Source organism: Prionailurus bengalensis, chromosome D1 (assembly GCF_016509475.1).
Source record: "Prionailurus bengalensis isolate Pbe53 chromosome D1, Fcat_Pben_1.1_paternal_pri, whole genome shotgun sequence".
NCBI lineage: Eukaryota > Metazoa > Chordata > Mammalia > Carnivora > Felidae > Prionailurus > Prionailurus bengalensis.
Window position 1 is genome coordinate 32,362,860 of NC_057346.1, and position 16,170 is coordinate 32,379,029.

General features: G+C 38.6%; 1 non-coding gene across 1 annotated transcript; it reads right to left on the reverse strand.

The window, feature by feature from the left end:
* Positions 1-1,615: 1,615 nt before the first annotated feature.
* Positions 1,616-1,779, reverse strand: LOC122484607. The gene has a single exon (XR_006297663.1). It is a non-coding gene; the product is annotated as a U1 spliceosomal RNA (small nuclear RNA).
* Positions 1,780-16,170: the final 14,391 nt, after the last annotated feature.

Here is a 16,170-nt window from a genome sequence, read left to right on the forward strand (position 1 = left end):
TTCTGACTGTCTACCTTGCAGCCATTCTACTAATGCTCCTAGGAGGTTACCATTAGTGTCTGTGTGCCCATTTTAATTTTATTTCATTATTTTTTCCTATAAAACTCTGTGATTTTCATTTTATTTCCTTTTGGACACACACACAAAAAAGATCTTGGAAAATGTATTAGCTAGAGTGTTCTTGTCTTTTGTAGGCCAGAAGTACCAATGTTTCCCTTAGGATAAAGGCATTGTCAAAGACCCATGTAGTTATGCCACAGGTTGATGCATGTAATTGAATTGGAAACTTAGGTAGTCCAATACACAGGGTTTTCTGCCTACTTTTAGTTGTTCTTTACATGCTCATTAATTCCGTTCTCACTTTTCCCTAGTCCCTTCTTCATGACACCTTCCACAAACCCTCATTTCACAGGCCCTTTCCCTGCCTGCCTGTTATACCTTAACAAATAGGCATCCTCATATAAACTGTCTAGTGAAAATAGTATACCAATTTTTTAAGGAGTTTGATGTTCTTTATTCAAGGGAACATAATCCATGGATTTGGGGTAGTACAGTGCCTTAGAAACAGTGGAAAACACTTTCCAAGGAATTTAGGCAAGAGCAAGTTCTATAGAGCATTAAAAGAAGACACTTGGAAATATGGCATGATTGGGCATAATTAGCTAGGGGATCAGGGATTTCCTATTAAAGCTAGGAGGTCCTATTTTTTAGGATAAGGTGAGTTTTCTAAAGCTGAGTTGGAGGATTGAGATTGTTGTATGTTAGGTTTCCTTGACTGTGAGATGTTTCTCCTGAGGTCAGCCTGACTTAGGTTTAGATTTGTGATATGGGCCAGACCATTGGGGCAGCCTTCCATCTGTGGGTCCTGATATATAAACACTTTATCAACACCGTGACACTTCTGCAGACAAAAAAAAATGGGCTAAAGGAGAAAGAGGAAAGTTATAATGCTCTATTGCTATAGGATTAGCACTATAATTTGCTTTTGGGCATAGATACAGAATAAGTGATGTGGGGATGGCAAAGCAAGTCTGTCTGGAAAATCTCATACTCATGGACTAAATCAATGCCTTCAGATTCTAGTGAAAAGAAGTGAGTAATAAATACATAAGTGTAAAAAATATACTGAAATACATCTTCCATGTTATATGATGAAAATTTATGAAGGTTTTAAAGGAAATTGCATATAACAACTGAGTACTCCACCGTGTGGCAGCAATTTCTTTTACATTATCGCAATCCTCTGACGCCAGTCTCCCTGAGTTAACCATGAGGTATTTGAAAATGGAATTATGTACAAATGTCACACTGGGCCTCAAGACTAAGAAAGCCAAAAACTGATCCTATAAGGGTACTCCTCTAATCCTCAATTCTAGGATTTGTGATGAGTATCAGCCAAGCACTTAATTCTTTTCCATTTGATTTAGGTTGTCTTCCTTACTTGGGTCTGTCATGATCATCTATGTGGAAATGAGCCCCTAACTCCAGAGAGGAACTGGCAAAGATGTTCACTGTAAAGTAAACTAGGTTATGTTTAGACCACAGCACAACCAGGAAGCTTCTGAATGTATATGCATCCTGGAGGGGGTTGCTAAATTTCAGATTTTTTTTTAACGAAGGGAAAGTGTGAACACAGTCCCACACTACCACAAATTATGCAGTCCAGTTTCCCACATTTGGGGAAATTGCTGGGGTCAGCACATCCAGAGTGCAATAGATAAGCCTTGCCCTAGCAAAACCACCCTTGTGATTATGGTATCTCCCCTGCCAGGTAAGTATTGCTAAGTGTCAGATTTCAATGTGCAATAGGTTTGAAAACAAAACACACTTAGGAAGCCTTCAAACAGAAGGGCAGTCTGGACTCGTGGTTGTTATTATGTGTCATATAAACAGGGACAGTTTATTTAGCAAAAACTTGGAAGTATTATGGTTGTCAGAGGAGATAGGAACATAATCCATTATCCTTCAGTGCTAAATGAATTCAAACTGTGACTTGTTTTCCTCAGCCACCATGAGCTTTGTTTTCTGATGGGATTCAGCTGAATCTGGATTGGAAAAAGGAACTAAAATAATTAACTGTACACCTCACAGTCTGGATCTGGCAACTTTTAAAGTCGAAGGCAGGACCTAGAGTTAAACATTATCATGTTGCCAGAGAAGAACAGAGCACTTTAAATTGTTCCCAGTTTTCATGTCTTTGGCTGCAGGAAGTGGCATGGAGAGGAGCAAAATGGATCAGCCTTTTTTCAGTTGAGACTCCTTATTCAACAGGGTACAGCATCCTACATCCTTTTCACTCATCTTTGAATTTTGCACATGCCAGTCCTCAAGGCATTCCTTGTGGAAAGTTACCCCTGCAAAACCCAGGATGGACTCCACAGATTTTGTGGTAAATCATTTGGGGAAATGTTATATACTTTATCTCCTTCTTGAAGATTCATAATGCTCTTAGTCACCTTATAGACTCTGAGAAGTTCTTAAGTCAAAAATTTTTATTTTTTTTTGTATTCCTTTACAAATACTCTTTTAGTCCAGCATTTTTGAAATTTATATAACCATTGTTAAAAGACAAACTGAGGGCTAAATGTGTAAGGGCCACTAAGGAATCTACTGCTGAAATCATTGTTACACTATATGCCAACTAATTTGGATGTAAATTTTAAAAAATAAAAAATGAAATTAAAAAAAAAGATAAACTGAGACCTAAAAACTCCACCAAAAAACTATTAGAAGTAATGAATTCAGTAAAGTTGCAAAAATTAAAGCCCAGAAATCAGTTGGATTTCTATATGCTAATTTATACCCCCAAATCAGTTGTGTTTCTATACACTAATAATGAAGTAGCAGAAAGAGAAATTAATTTAAAAAATCCATTTACAATTGCAACAAAAAATAATAAAATACCTACAAATAAACCTAATAAAAAGATAAAAGACTTGTGATCAGAAAACTATACAACATTGATGAAGGAAACTGAAAATGACATAAACAAATGGAAAGATATTCCTTGCTCCTGTATTGGAAGTATCAAAATTGTTCAAATGTCTGTACTACCCAAAGCATCCCTATCCAAATACACATAACATTTTTCACAGAACTAGAACAAATAGTACTAAAATTTGTATGAAACCCCAACAGACCCTGAGTAGCCAAATCAATCTTAAGAAAGAACAAAGCTGGAGGCACACAATCCCAGATTTCAAGGTATACTACAAAGCTCTAGTAATCAAAACAGTATGGTACTGGCACAAAACCAGACATAGATAAATGGAACAGAAAAGAAAGCCCAGAAATAAGCCCACACTTTTATGGTCAATTAATCTATGACAAAAAGGCAAGAATATACAATGGGGAGCAGTAAATTTCTTCAACAAATGTTTTTGGAAAAATTGGTCAGCTACCTGAAAAAGAATGAAACTGGACCACTTACACCATACACAAAAATAAACGGAAAATAGATTAGAGACCTAAATGTGACACCTGAAACCATAAAATTACTAGAAGAGAACACAAGCAGTAGTTTCTTGACATCAACCATAGCAACATTTTTCTACATATGTTTCCCAAGGCAAGGAAAAGAAAAGCAAAATTAAACTACTGGGTGTGGAGTTATTTTTTAGAAAGTGCATTGTAAGCTCTGGGGAAGTGAATGGGGTAATTGCTGAAATGTCAGCGATGTTCTGGTCTCAAGAACGCAAGTGCTCTATGAAATTCAGAGGCCCATGATCTCCTAGGAGCCTGGGAATGACCCACTGTAATTGTCTAGCAGTCCTTGAGACTGTACATCTTCCCTGCATGCTTTCATGTAAACACCAGATGTATGTTTGATCTATGTCTGGAGGCTCCTTGTGTTTTCCTCCCATGCTTTGACATTCTTTGATCTTTATAACAGGTGAACATGAAGTAAAGATTACGTGAAGTTTGCTGCTGCTGCTGCTGTTTTGCTAGCAGAGGATAGCCCTGCATGTCCGCTCAGTTTCAATGTCTGAGAACTTTTTCTTCAGTGCCTGGCTACAAGTGGCACCCCAGCAGGTACCAGCAGACAACTGGATCCCTGCTGTGAACCTCATCTCTCAAACCAAAAAACAGGAATAGGACATCTGCTGTTCAGGTAGGAACTATCAGCACTGAAAGCCCATGACATTCATTCAGGTAGGAACTACCTGCACTTAATGCCCACCATGAGATGAAAAATTTATCCCTAATCTTTTCTGTTCCAGTCAGGCATGCAGAAACCCCTTGTTGTCTTGTTTCTTTTAATTTTGTTTTCATGTTCTCTTGTCATGGGGATTAGCTATTTAAACAGCAGAGTATACATAAGGAGCAACTCCATATGCTTTTGCACTCATCAGGATGTAAAGTCTCAGACAAAGATCTGACCCAATTGCTCTCTATAATTTATCAGCAATGCCCACAGTACCCTGCTGAGGGGTCCCTTGAAATGGCCAATTGGGAGTGCATAGTGTACTGCTTAAAAATGTTCTTGGCCCAATAAAAATCTCTCATTTACACACCTGGAATGCCACATTGCTATTCATATTTTACAAGAAAAACCTGATTGAAATAGCTGGCAGGACTTGGGGAAAAAGAATAAAAAATAAAAAAGTTATGCCTCTGCTCATCTCTCTGAGCTAACAGGCTTTAAGACAGTGAGACCTCTTTCTCTGTCCCCTGAGCTTTTATTCATCTCCAGCCTTGTTGGTGGCACCTTACTTCTTCTGCCTTTCTTTCCCTCCTCCTACTTCTACACCCCCTGGGATGCAACATACATGACTGACTTCTATACCTTCTAGGTGCCTCTGGCACCATCACTGTCAAGGAGCAAGGAGCACACCCTTGGACTTAAACCACCCACTTCAAATTTCCTCACCAATATCCCAAATAAAAATTGACAGTGGTAAACATATTGCTTGACTTTTAAATGGACTCAAATGGAACATACTTGTTATTTAAAATACTTTAAGTTTATTGATTTAATTAAGATAGGCCCATCTTTAAAATTATCAACATAAAATATAAAAATTCTTCTACCTAAGTTTACTAAAAGTCAAATAAGCTCATGTTATCTTTGTTGCAATTTGTTAACAAAATGACAACTTAAAATGATGGCTAATTCTCCTCAAAGATTTTCATGGGTAATTGTTAAGATAGCTTTCAAGGCCCTTGGTAACCTAAAGCTTTAAGGTTTTATTTGGAAGATAAACTGGATTAAATTCATTGCACATTTAGGCCTTTTCCAAATTGGATGAAATTCTAAAGCATTACTCACTAAACATAGGTTTGTGCTTTTTGCTTCTTATGATAAAAGAACTAAGAATATTTAATTCTGTTAAAAAACTTGTTCCATGCTTAATTGATTCATAAATTTGCCATCTAAAAAATCCTACTATAACGGATAGTTCACAGTTGGTTGCTACTTAGTTTTCACTGGAGACTAAGGTTTCTAAGAGTTAAAATTCTGCTAAACATAATTAATACTGATGAAAATAAGAAAAGTTACTGTTTGCAGAAAAGTAGGAGATATGTAAAAAAGATATAAGGAATGGGAATGCATTTTTTGCTAAAGGTTAAAAAGAAAGTAATTTTGCCCAAAATGAGACTGATTGTTTGAAAAAAATATGGCTTGGGACAAAATCTAAATACAAAGAAAAGCTGTAGAAGGTTCGTAAAAAAATCTTTGGGGAAAAATTTATATATGGTTAGGACAGACTAAGGTTGAAATAAATGGATTTTAAAAATACACTGATACAATATTAAAATTCTGCTTTTCTCTCTGTTCAAAAAGTTTTTTTGGATTGTGGATCTGCTCTTAAAAAAATGTAAACAAAGTTCATTTCTCTTTTGTCTGCCAAAAAATTCCCAGGAGGAGCCAAGATGGTGGAAAAGCATGGAAGCTTTTTGTGTGTCTCATGTCCATGAAATACAGCCAAACACTAAACCATCCTACACACCTAGAAAACTGGAGGATTAACACAACAATCTGCACAACCTGAACCACAGAATTCAGCAGGTATCCGGCACAGAGAGGTGAACTTCGGGAGCAAGAAGCTGCAAAAGTTAGGGAACTGCTTTTGAAGGAGGAGAGAGGATGGAGACTGGGGAAGGGGGGAGAATATGGGAAAATCACCCCTCCCCAAAAGCAGCTGGAAAGAAAGTGGAAAATTGGAAAGAGCCACAAGGACTAAACTAAAAAGGGAGAAAGGAGAAAGGAGAGGGTTTAAATTCCATAAAGAGTATAAACAAGGGGAGTGCAAAGGCTGCAACCCTGCAGCTCGTTACCTGGCAGTGCTCTGGTGGGAAGGGTGAATCCCTAGGAGCAGAGTGGGGTCCAGGAGGTTCTTGGGCCACAAGAAGCAAAGTAGTTCCACTGCTGGAAGGACATTTGGTAGAGACTGTTGAAGCTACCTGGTCCCAGCAGACCCCGGAAAGCAGCCACATTCACTGGTGCTGGGGCAAGGTCATTAAGGGTGAAGCCAGGTGCCAGATGTGTGTTGTGATTTTCCATAATCCCTGAGATGTTGCTGCTACACTGTCTCATGAACATTTTCTGGGATGGGCTGGCAACTGGCCGCAGTCTTGGGGCACCAGCAACAAGAGGGTCCAGCAGGCGTACCTGCGTGCAGCTGATATTTGGCCATTGCCTGTTCAGCCATTGCTGGGTGAGACTCTCCCGCCCAGGGGCAGAAAGCATCAAAGCCACAGTCCTTCAGAAGTAAGGGGCTGGGGAAAACAACCACATCTGAGATAAAACTTGGGAGAGAGGTACTGCCTGAGGCCTGGTCACAGTGAAGAAGCAGGGAGTGGATGAGAGCTGAAGACAGAGGATGGGTGCATGATTGCTGATCTGAGAGAAGAGACTGGGTGGCCGGGTGGTGCCATTTTCACTGCTCCTGCGCATGTGCATACACACCTACAAACCCCACAACAATCCACCCCAGTAGCCTAGCAGCACCATCTAGTGGAGAGCAGAGCTGTTACACTGAGCCCCACCCAACTGGGCCAACTTCGCTCTTCGGGATCACAAGTCTCACTGCCGGCTTGGTTTATGGACTATAGAGAGCTACATAGACCAACTTCTAGGGGAAAACGAAACAATTTCAGTCCTACTTCAATCTGTTGGCAGGTTCATCTGTTCAATTTTCTTTCTTTTTTTTTCTTTTTCCTTTTTCTCTATTACAATTCTTTTCTTGTTCTTAAATATAGAAAGAGAAAAAATTCATTTTTATTAAAAATATATTTCTTAATTTTTATTACTACATTTTTTACTTTTCTGTAAATTTTTTCAAATTCTACTTCCATCATTTTATTTTGGTCTACTTCAGTGTACTCACCTTTTCAAATTTTCAAACAATTTCCTTTTTTTCTTTCTTTTTATTTTTCTCTTGTTTCTTTTGTTTTTCTTGAATGCAGAAAGAGAAAAACTTCATTTTTACTTTCAATTTCTATTAAAAATAGTTTTATTTCATTTTTATTACTATATTTTTTACTGTTATGTAAATGTTTTTCAAATTCTATTCTACTTCCATCATTTTACTTTAGTCTAATACAGTGTATTCACTTTCTCAAATTTTCAAAGGATTTTTTTCTTTTTCAATCTTTTTTCTCTTTTTTTGTTTCTTTTCTTTTTTCTTAAATACAGAAAAAGAAAAAAATGAAAAAATTCATATTTATGTTTAATTTCTATTAAAATATTTTTCTTTAATTTTTTTCTACTATATTATTTTTGTGTATATTTTTTCAAATTCTATTTTACCACCATCATCTCATTTTTGTCCACTTCAGTATATTCATTTTTTCAAATTCTCAAATGATTTCTTTTTTTCTCTCCCCCCCTTTTTTTCTCTAATCTGTCAAACCACATTCAACACCCAGACCAAAACACACCTACAATCTAGCATCATCTATTCAATTTGTGTGTGTGTTTTTAATTTTTAATTTTAATATTTTATTAATTGTAATTTTTTTTTAATTTCAATTTTTCTCCCTCATTAATTCCTTTTCTCCCTTCAAAATGACAAAACTAAGGAATTCACACCAAAAGAAAGAGTACAAAGAAACGACAGCCAGGGACTTAACCAACACAGATATAAGCAAGATGTCTGAACCAGAATTTAGAATCACGATAATAAGAATACTAGCTGGAGTTGAAAATAGATCAGAATGCCTTTCTGCAGAGGTAAGAGAAGTAAAAATAACCAGAATGAAGTTAAAAATGCTATAACTGAGCTGTAATCACAGGTGGATGGAGCGGCAGCAAGGATGGACGAAGCAGTGATATAGAGGAGAATATTATAGAGAATAATGAAACAGAAAAAAAGAGGGAGATTAAGGCAAAAGAGCATGATTTAAGAATTAGAGAAATCAGTGACTCATTAAAAAGGAACAACATCAGAATCATAGGGGTCCCAGAAGAGGAAGAGAGAGAAATAGGAGAAGAGTTATGAGAGCAAATCAAAGCAGAAAAATTTCCTAACCTGAGGAAAGACACAGACATTAAAATCCAGGAAGATTAGATTCAACAAAAACTGACCATCAACAAGGCATATCATAGTCAAATTCACAAAATACTCAGGCAAGGAGAGAATCATGAAAGCAGCAAGGGAAAAAAGTTCCTAGCTTACAAGGAAAGACATCAGGTTTGCAGCAGACCTATCCACAGAAACTTGGCAGGCCAGAAGGGAGAGATGGGATATATTCAGTGTGCTGAATCAGAAAAATATGCATCCAAGAATTCTTTGTTTTTAATATCAAATTTATTGTCAAATTGTTTTTCATTTTGTGCTTATCCCAAATGGTGCCCTCCTCAATACCCATCACCCACCCTCCCCTCCCTCCAACCCCCCATGAACCACCAGTTTGTTCTCAGCTTTTAAGAGTCTCTTATGCTTTGGTTCTCTCCCACTCTAACCTCTTTTTTTTCTCCCCCCCCCCCACGGACTTCTGTTAAGTTTCTCAGGATCCACATGAGAGTGAAAACATATGGTATCTGTCTTTCTCTCGGTATGACTTATATCACTTAGCATAACACTCTCCAGTTCCATCCACGTTGCTACAAAAGGCCATATTTCATTCTTTCTCATTGCCATGTAGTATTCCATTGTGCATATAAAGCACAATTTCTTTCTCCATTCGTCAGTTGATGGACATTTAGGCTCTTTCCATAATTTGGCTATTGTTGAGAGGGCTGCTTTAAACTTTGGGGTAAAGCGCCCCTATGCATCAGCACTCCTGTATCTCTTGGGTAAATTCCTAGCAGTGCTATGACCTAGCTAGGTCATAGGGTAGATCTATTTTTAATTTTTTGAGGAACCTCTACACTCTTCCAGAGTGGCTGCACCAGTTTGCATTCCCACCAACAGTGCAAGAGGGTTCCCATATCTCCACATCCTCTTCAACATCTATAGTCTCCTGATTTGTTCATTTTAGCCACTCTGACCGGCGTGAGGTGATATCTGAGTGTGGTTTTGATTTGTATTTCCCTGATGAGGAGCGACGTTGAGCATCTTTTCTTGTGCCTGCTGGCCATCTGGATGTCTTCTTTAGAGAAGTGTCTATTCATGTTTTCTGCCCATTTCTTGACTGGATTATTTGTTTTTTGGGTGTGGAGTTTGGTGAGCTCTTTATAGATTTTGGATACTAGCCCTTTGTCCGATATGTCATTTGAAAATATCTTTTCCCATTCTGTCTGTTGCCTTTTAGTTTTGTTGATTATTTCCTTTGCAGTGCAGAAGCTTTTTATCTTCATTAGGTCCCGTAGTTCATTTTTGCTTTCAATCCCCTTGCCTTTGGGCATGTGTCAAGTAAGAAATTGCTACGGCTGAGGTCAGAGAGGTTTTTTTCCTGCTTTCTCCTCTAGGGTTTTGATGGTTTCCTGCCTCACATTCAGGTCCTTTATCCATTTTTGGTTTGTTTTTGTGAATGGTGTAAGAAAGTGGTCTAGTTTCATCCTTCTGCATGTAGTTGTCCAGGTCTCCCAGCACCATGTGTTAAAGAGACTGTCATTTTTCCATTGGATATTCTTTCCTGCTTTGTCAAAGATGAGTTGGCCATACGTTTGTGGGTCTAGTTCTGGGGTTTCTATTCTATTCCATTGGTCTATTCTATTCTATTCCATTGTGTCTGTTTTTGTGCCAATCCCATGCTGTCTTGATGATGGCAGCTTTGTAGTAGAGGCTAAAGTCTGGGATTGTGATGCCTCCTGCTTTGGTCTTCTACTTCAAAATTACTTTGGATATTTGGGGCCTTTTGTGGTTCCGTACAAATTTTAGGATTGCTTGTTCTAGTTTTGAGAAGAATGCTGGTGCAATTTTGATTGGGTTTGCACTGAATGTATAGATAGCTTTGGGTAGTATTGACATTTTGACAATATTTATTCTTCCAATCCATGAGCACGAAATGCTTTTCCATTTCTTTATATCTTCTTCAATTACCTTCATAAACTTTCTATAGTTTTCAGCATACAGACCTTTTACATCTGTGGTTAGGTTTATTCCTAGGTATTTTATGCTTCTTGGTGCAATTGTGAATGGGATCAGTTTCTTTATTTGTCTTTCTGTTGCTTCATTGTTACTGTATAAGAATGCACCTGATTTCTGTACATTGATTTTGTATCCTGCAACTTTGCTGAATTCATGTATCAGTTCTAGCAGACTTTTGGTGGAGTCTATAGGATTTTCTATGTATAATATCATGTCATATGCAAAAAGTGAAAGCTTGACTTCATCTTTGCCAATTTGGATGCCTTTGATTTTCTTTTGGTGTCTGATTGCTGACACTAGCACATCCAACACTATGTTAAACAACAGCGGTGAGGGGCGGCTGGGTGGCTCAGTCGGTTAAGCGTCCGACTCACGGATCTCGTGGTCCGTGAGTTCGAGGCCCGTGTCAGGCTCTGGGCTGATGGCTCAGAGCCTGGAGCCTGCTTCTGATTCTGTGTCTCCCTCTCTCTCTGCCCCTCCCCCGTTCATGCTCTGTCTCTCTCTGTCTCACAAATAACTAAAACATTTAAAAAATTTTAAAAATTGGTAACAGCCCCAGGGACTAAACTAAAAAGGGAGAAAGGAGAAAGGAAAGGGTTTAAATTACATTAAGACTGTAAACAAGGGGAGCGCAAAGGCTGCAACTCCGCAGCTTGATACCTGGCAGTGCTCTGGTGGGAAAGGTGAATCTCCAGGAACAGAGTGGGGTCCGGGAGGTTCTTGGGTCACACGGGGAAAAGAGGTTCCACTGCTGGAAGGACACTTGGTAAAGACTGTTGAAGCCACCTGGTCCCATCAGACCCCGGAAGGCAGACACATTTGCTGGTGCTGGGGCAAGGTTGCTGAGGGTGAAGCCTGGTGTCAGATGTATGTTGCGGATTTTCCATGGTCCCTGAAACGCTGAGGCTACACTGTCTCGCGATTTTCTTGGCGGGGGGGGCAGGCTGGCACCTGGCTGCAGTCTCGGGGCACCAGGAATAGCAGGATCCAGCGGGGGTTCCCAGGTGCAGCCAACATTCGGCCATTGCTCATTCGGCCATCGCTCGGTGATACCCTCCCACAGAGGGGTGTAGCTGGTCAAAGCCGCAGTCCTTTGGAAGTAAGGGGCCAGGGAAAACAGACGCATCTGAGACAAAACTTGGGAGAGAGGTACTGCCTGGGGCCTGCCCACAGAGAGTGGAAAAGCAGGGAGTGGACGAGAGCTGAAGACGGAGGACCAGTGCATAACTGGTGATCCGGAAGAACAGACTGAGTGCCTGGGTGGCGCCATTTTTCACCACTCCAGCGCATGCACATGTGCATCGACAAGCACCACAACAATCCACCCCAGTAGGCTAGCAGCACCATCTAGGGGAGAGTGGAGCTGTTACACCAAGCCCTGCCCAACTGGGCCAACTTCACTCTTCAAGAACACAAACCTCACCACTGACTTAATCTATAAAGAGCTACATGGACTGACCTCTAGGGGAAACCAAAGCAATTTCAGTCCTACTTCAATCTGTTAGCAGGTTCATCAATTCAATTTTTTTCTCTCTTTTTCCTTTTTCTCTTTTACAATTCTTTCCTTTTTCTTGAATACAGAAAGAGAGAAGACACATTTTTATTTTTAATGTTTATTAAAAAATATCTTTCTTTAATTTTTATTACTATATTTTTTACTTTTGTGTAAATTTTTTCAAATTCTACTTTACTTCCATCATTTTATCTTAGTCTACTCGGTGTACTCACTTTTTCAAATTTTTAAACAATTTCCTTTCTTTTCTTTTTCTTTTTTTCTTTTTCTTTTCTTTTTCTTGAACGCAAAAAGAGTAAAACTTCATTTTTACTTTCAATCTCTTTTAAAAATAGTTTCATTTAATTTTTATTACTATATTTTTTGATTTTATCTAATTTTTTGCAAATTCTATCTTACTCCCATTATTTTATTTTAATCTACTACAGTGGATTCACTTCTTCAAATTTTCAAACTATTCTTTTGTCTTTCTTTTTTTCTTTTTTTCTTTATTTTTTTTCAATATATGAAGTTTATTGTCAAATTTGTTTCCATACAACACCCAGTGCTCATCCCAAAAGGTGCCCTCCTCAATACCCATCACCCACCCTCCCCTCCCTCCCACCCCCCATCAACCCTCAGTTTGTTCTCAGTTTTTAACAGTCTCTTATGCTTTGGCTCTCTCCCATTCTAACCTCTTTTTTTTTTTTCCTTCCCCTCCCCCATGGGTTTCTGATAAGTATCTCAGGATCCACATAAGAGTAAAACCATATGGGATCTGTCTTTTTATGTATGGCTTATTTCACTTAGCATAACAATCTCCAGTTCCATCCATGTTGCTACAAAGGGCCATATGTCATTCCTTCTCATTGCCACGTAGTACTCCATTGTGTATGTAAACCAAAATTTTTTTATCCATTCATCATTTGATGGATCTTTAGGCTCTTTCCATAATTTGGCTATTGTTGAGAGTGCTGCTATAAACATTGGGGTACAAGTGCCCCTATGCATCAGCACTCCTGTATCTCTTGGGTAAATTCCTAGCAGTGCTATTGCTGGGTCATAGGGTAGGTCTAGTTTTCATTTTCTGAGGAACCTCCATCCTGTTTTCCAGAGTGGCTGCACCAATTTGCATTCCCACCAACGGTGCAAGAAGGTTCCCCTTTCTCCACATCCTGTCCAGCATCTATGTCTCCTGATTTGTTCATTTTGGCCACTCTGACTGGCGTGAGGTGATACCTGACTGTGGTTTTGATTTGTATTTCCCTGGTGAGGAGCGACGTTGAGCATCTTTTCTTGTGCCTGCTGGCCATCTGGATGTCTTCTTTAGAGAAGTGTCTATTCATGTTTTCTGCCCATTTCTTGACTGGATTATTTGTTTTTTGGGTGTGGAGTTTGGTGAGCTCTTTATAGATTTTGGATACTAGTCCTTTGTCCGATATGTCACTTGCAAATATCTTTTCCCATTCCGTTGGTTGCCTTTTAGTTTTGTTGGTTGTTTCCTTTGTTATGCAGAAGCTTTTTATCTTCATAAGGTCCCAGTAGTTCATTTTTGCTTTTAATTCCCTTGCCTTTGGGGATGTGTCAAGTAAGAAATTGCTATGGCTGAGGTCAGAGAGGTCTTTTCCTGCTTTCTCCTCTAGGGTTTTGATGGTTTCCTGTCTCACATTCAGATCCTTTATGCATTTTGAGTTTATTTTTGTGAATGGTGTGAGAAAGTGGTCTAGTTTCATCCTTCTGCATGTTGCTGTCCAGTTCTCCCAGCACCATTTGTTGTAGAGACTGTCATTTTTCCATTGGATATTCTTTCCTGCTTTGTCAAAGATGAGTTTGCCATACGTTTGTGGGTCTAGTTCTGGGGTTTCTGTTCTATGCCATTGGTCTATGAGTCTGTTTTGGTGCCAATACCATGTTGTCTTGATGGTTACAGCTTTGTAGTAGAGGCTAAAGTCTGGGATTGTGATGCCTCCTGCTTTGGCCTTCTTCTTCAAAATTACTTTGGCTATTCGGGGCCTTTTGTGGTTCCATATGAATTTTAGGATTAGTTGTTCTAGCTTTGAGAAGGATGCTGGTGCAATTTTGATTGGGATTGCATTGAATGTGTAGATAGCTTTGGGTAGTATTGACATTTTGACAATATTTATTCTTCCAATCCATGAGCACGGAATGTTTTTCCATTTCTTTATACCTTCTTCAATTTCCTTCATAAGCTTTCTATAGTTTTCAGCATACATATCTTTTACATCTGTGGTTAGATTTATTCCTAGGTATTTTATGCTTCTTGGTGCAATTGTGAATGGGATCAGTTTCTTTATTTGTCTTTCTGTTGCTTCATTATTAATGTATAAGAATGCAACTGATTTCTTTGCAACTTTGCTGAATTCATGTATCATTTCTAGCAGACTTTTGGTGGAGTCTATAGGATTTTCTATGTATAATATCATGTCATCTGCAAAAAGTGAAAGCTTAACTTCATCTTTGCCATTTTTGATGCCTTTGATTTTCTTTTGGTGTCTGATTGCTGATGCTAGCACTTCCAACACTATATGTTAAACAACAGCGGTGAGAGTGGACATCCCTGTCGTGTTCCTGATCTCAGGGAAGAAGCTCTCAGTTTTTCTCCATTGAGGATGATGTTAGCTGTAGGCTTTTCATAAATGGCTTTTATGATCTTTAAGTATGTTCCTTCCATCCCTACTTTCTCGAGGGTTTTTATTAAGAAACGTTGCTGAATTTTGTCAAAGGCCTCTTCTGCATCGATTGACAGGATCATATGGTTCTTATCTCTTCTTTTAGTAATGTGATGTATCATGTTGATTGATTTGCGAATGTTGAACCAGCCCTGCATCCCAGGAATGAATCCCACTTGATCATGGTGGATAATTCTTTTTATATGCTGTTGAATTTGATTTGCTAGTATCTTGAGAATTTTTGCATCCATATTCATCAGGGATATTGGCCTGTAGTTCTCTTTTTTTACTGGGTCTCTGTCTGGTTTAGGAATCAAAGTAATACTGGCTTCATAGAATGAGTCTGGAAGTTTTCCTTCCCTTTCTATTTCTTGGAATAGCTTGAGAAGGATAGGTATTATCTCTGCTTTAAACGTCTGGTAGAACTCCCCTGGGAAGCCATCTGGTCCTGGACTCTTATTTGTTGGGAGATTTTTGATAACTGATTCTATTTCTTTGCTGGTTATGGGTCTGTTCAAGGTTTCTATTTCTTCCTGTTTGAGTTTTGGAAGTGTGTGGGTATTTAGGAATTTATCCATTTCTTCCAGGTTGTCCAATTTGTCGGCATATAATTTTTCATAGTGTTCTCTGATAATTGCTTATATTTCTGAGGGATTGGTTTTAATAATTCCATTTTCATTCATGATTTTATCTATTTGGGCCATCTCCCTTTTCTTTGTGAGAAGCCTGGCTAGAGGTTTATCGATTTTGTTTATTGTTTCAAAAAACCCACTCTTGCTTTCATTGATCTGCTCTACTGTTTTTTTTTTCCTTTGGATTCTATATTGTTTATTTCTGCTCTGATATTTATTATTTCTCTTCTTCTTCTGGGTTTGGGGTGTCTTTGCTGTTCTGCTTCTATTTCCTTTAGGTGTGCTGTTAGATTTTGTATTTAGGATTTTTCTTGTTTCTTGAGATAGGCCTAGATTGCAATGTGTTTTCCTTTCAGGACTGCCTTCACTGCGTCCCAAAGCGTTTGGATTGTTGTATTTTCATTTTCATTTATTTCCATATATATTTTTAAATTTCTTCTCTAATTGCCTGGTTGACCCATTCATTCTTTAGTAGGGTTTTCTTTAACCTCCATGCTTTTGGAGGTTTTCCAGACTTTTTCCTGTGGTTGATTTCAAGCTTCATAGCATTGTGGTCTGAAAGGATGCATGGTATGATCTCAATTCTTGTATACTTATGAAGGGCTGTTTTGTGACCCAGCATGTGATCTATCTTGGAGAATGTTGCATGTGCACTCAAGAAGAAAGTATATTCTGTTGCTTTGGGATGCAGAGTTCTAATTATATCTGTCAAGTCCATCAGATCCAATATATCATTCAGGGCCCTTGTTTCTTTATTGATCCTGTGTCTAGATGATCTGTCCATTGCTATAAGTGGAGTATTAAAGTCCCCTGAAATTACCACATTCTTATCAATAAGGTTGCTTATGTTTCTGATTAATCGTTTTATATATTTGGGG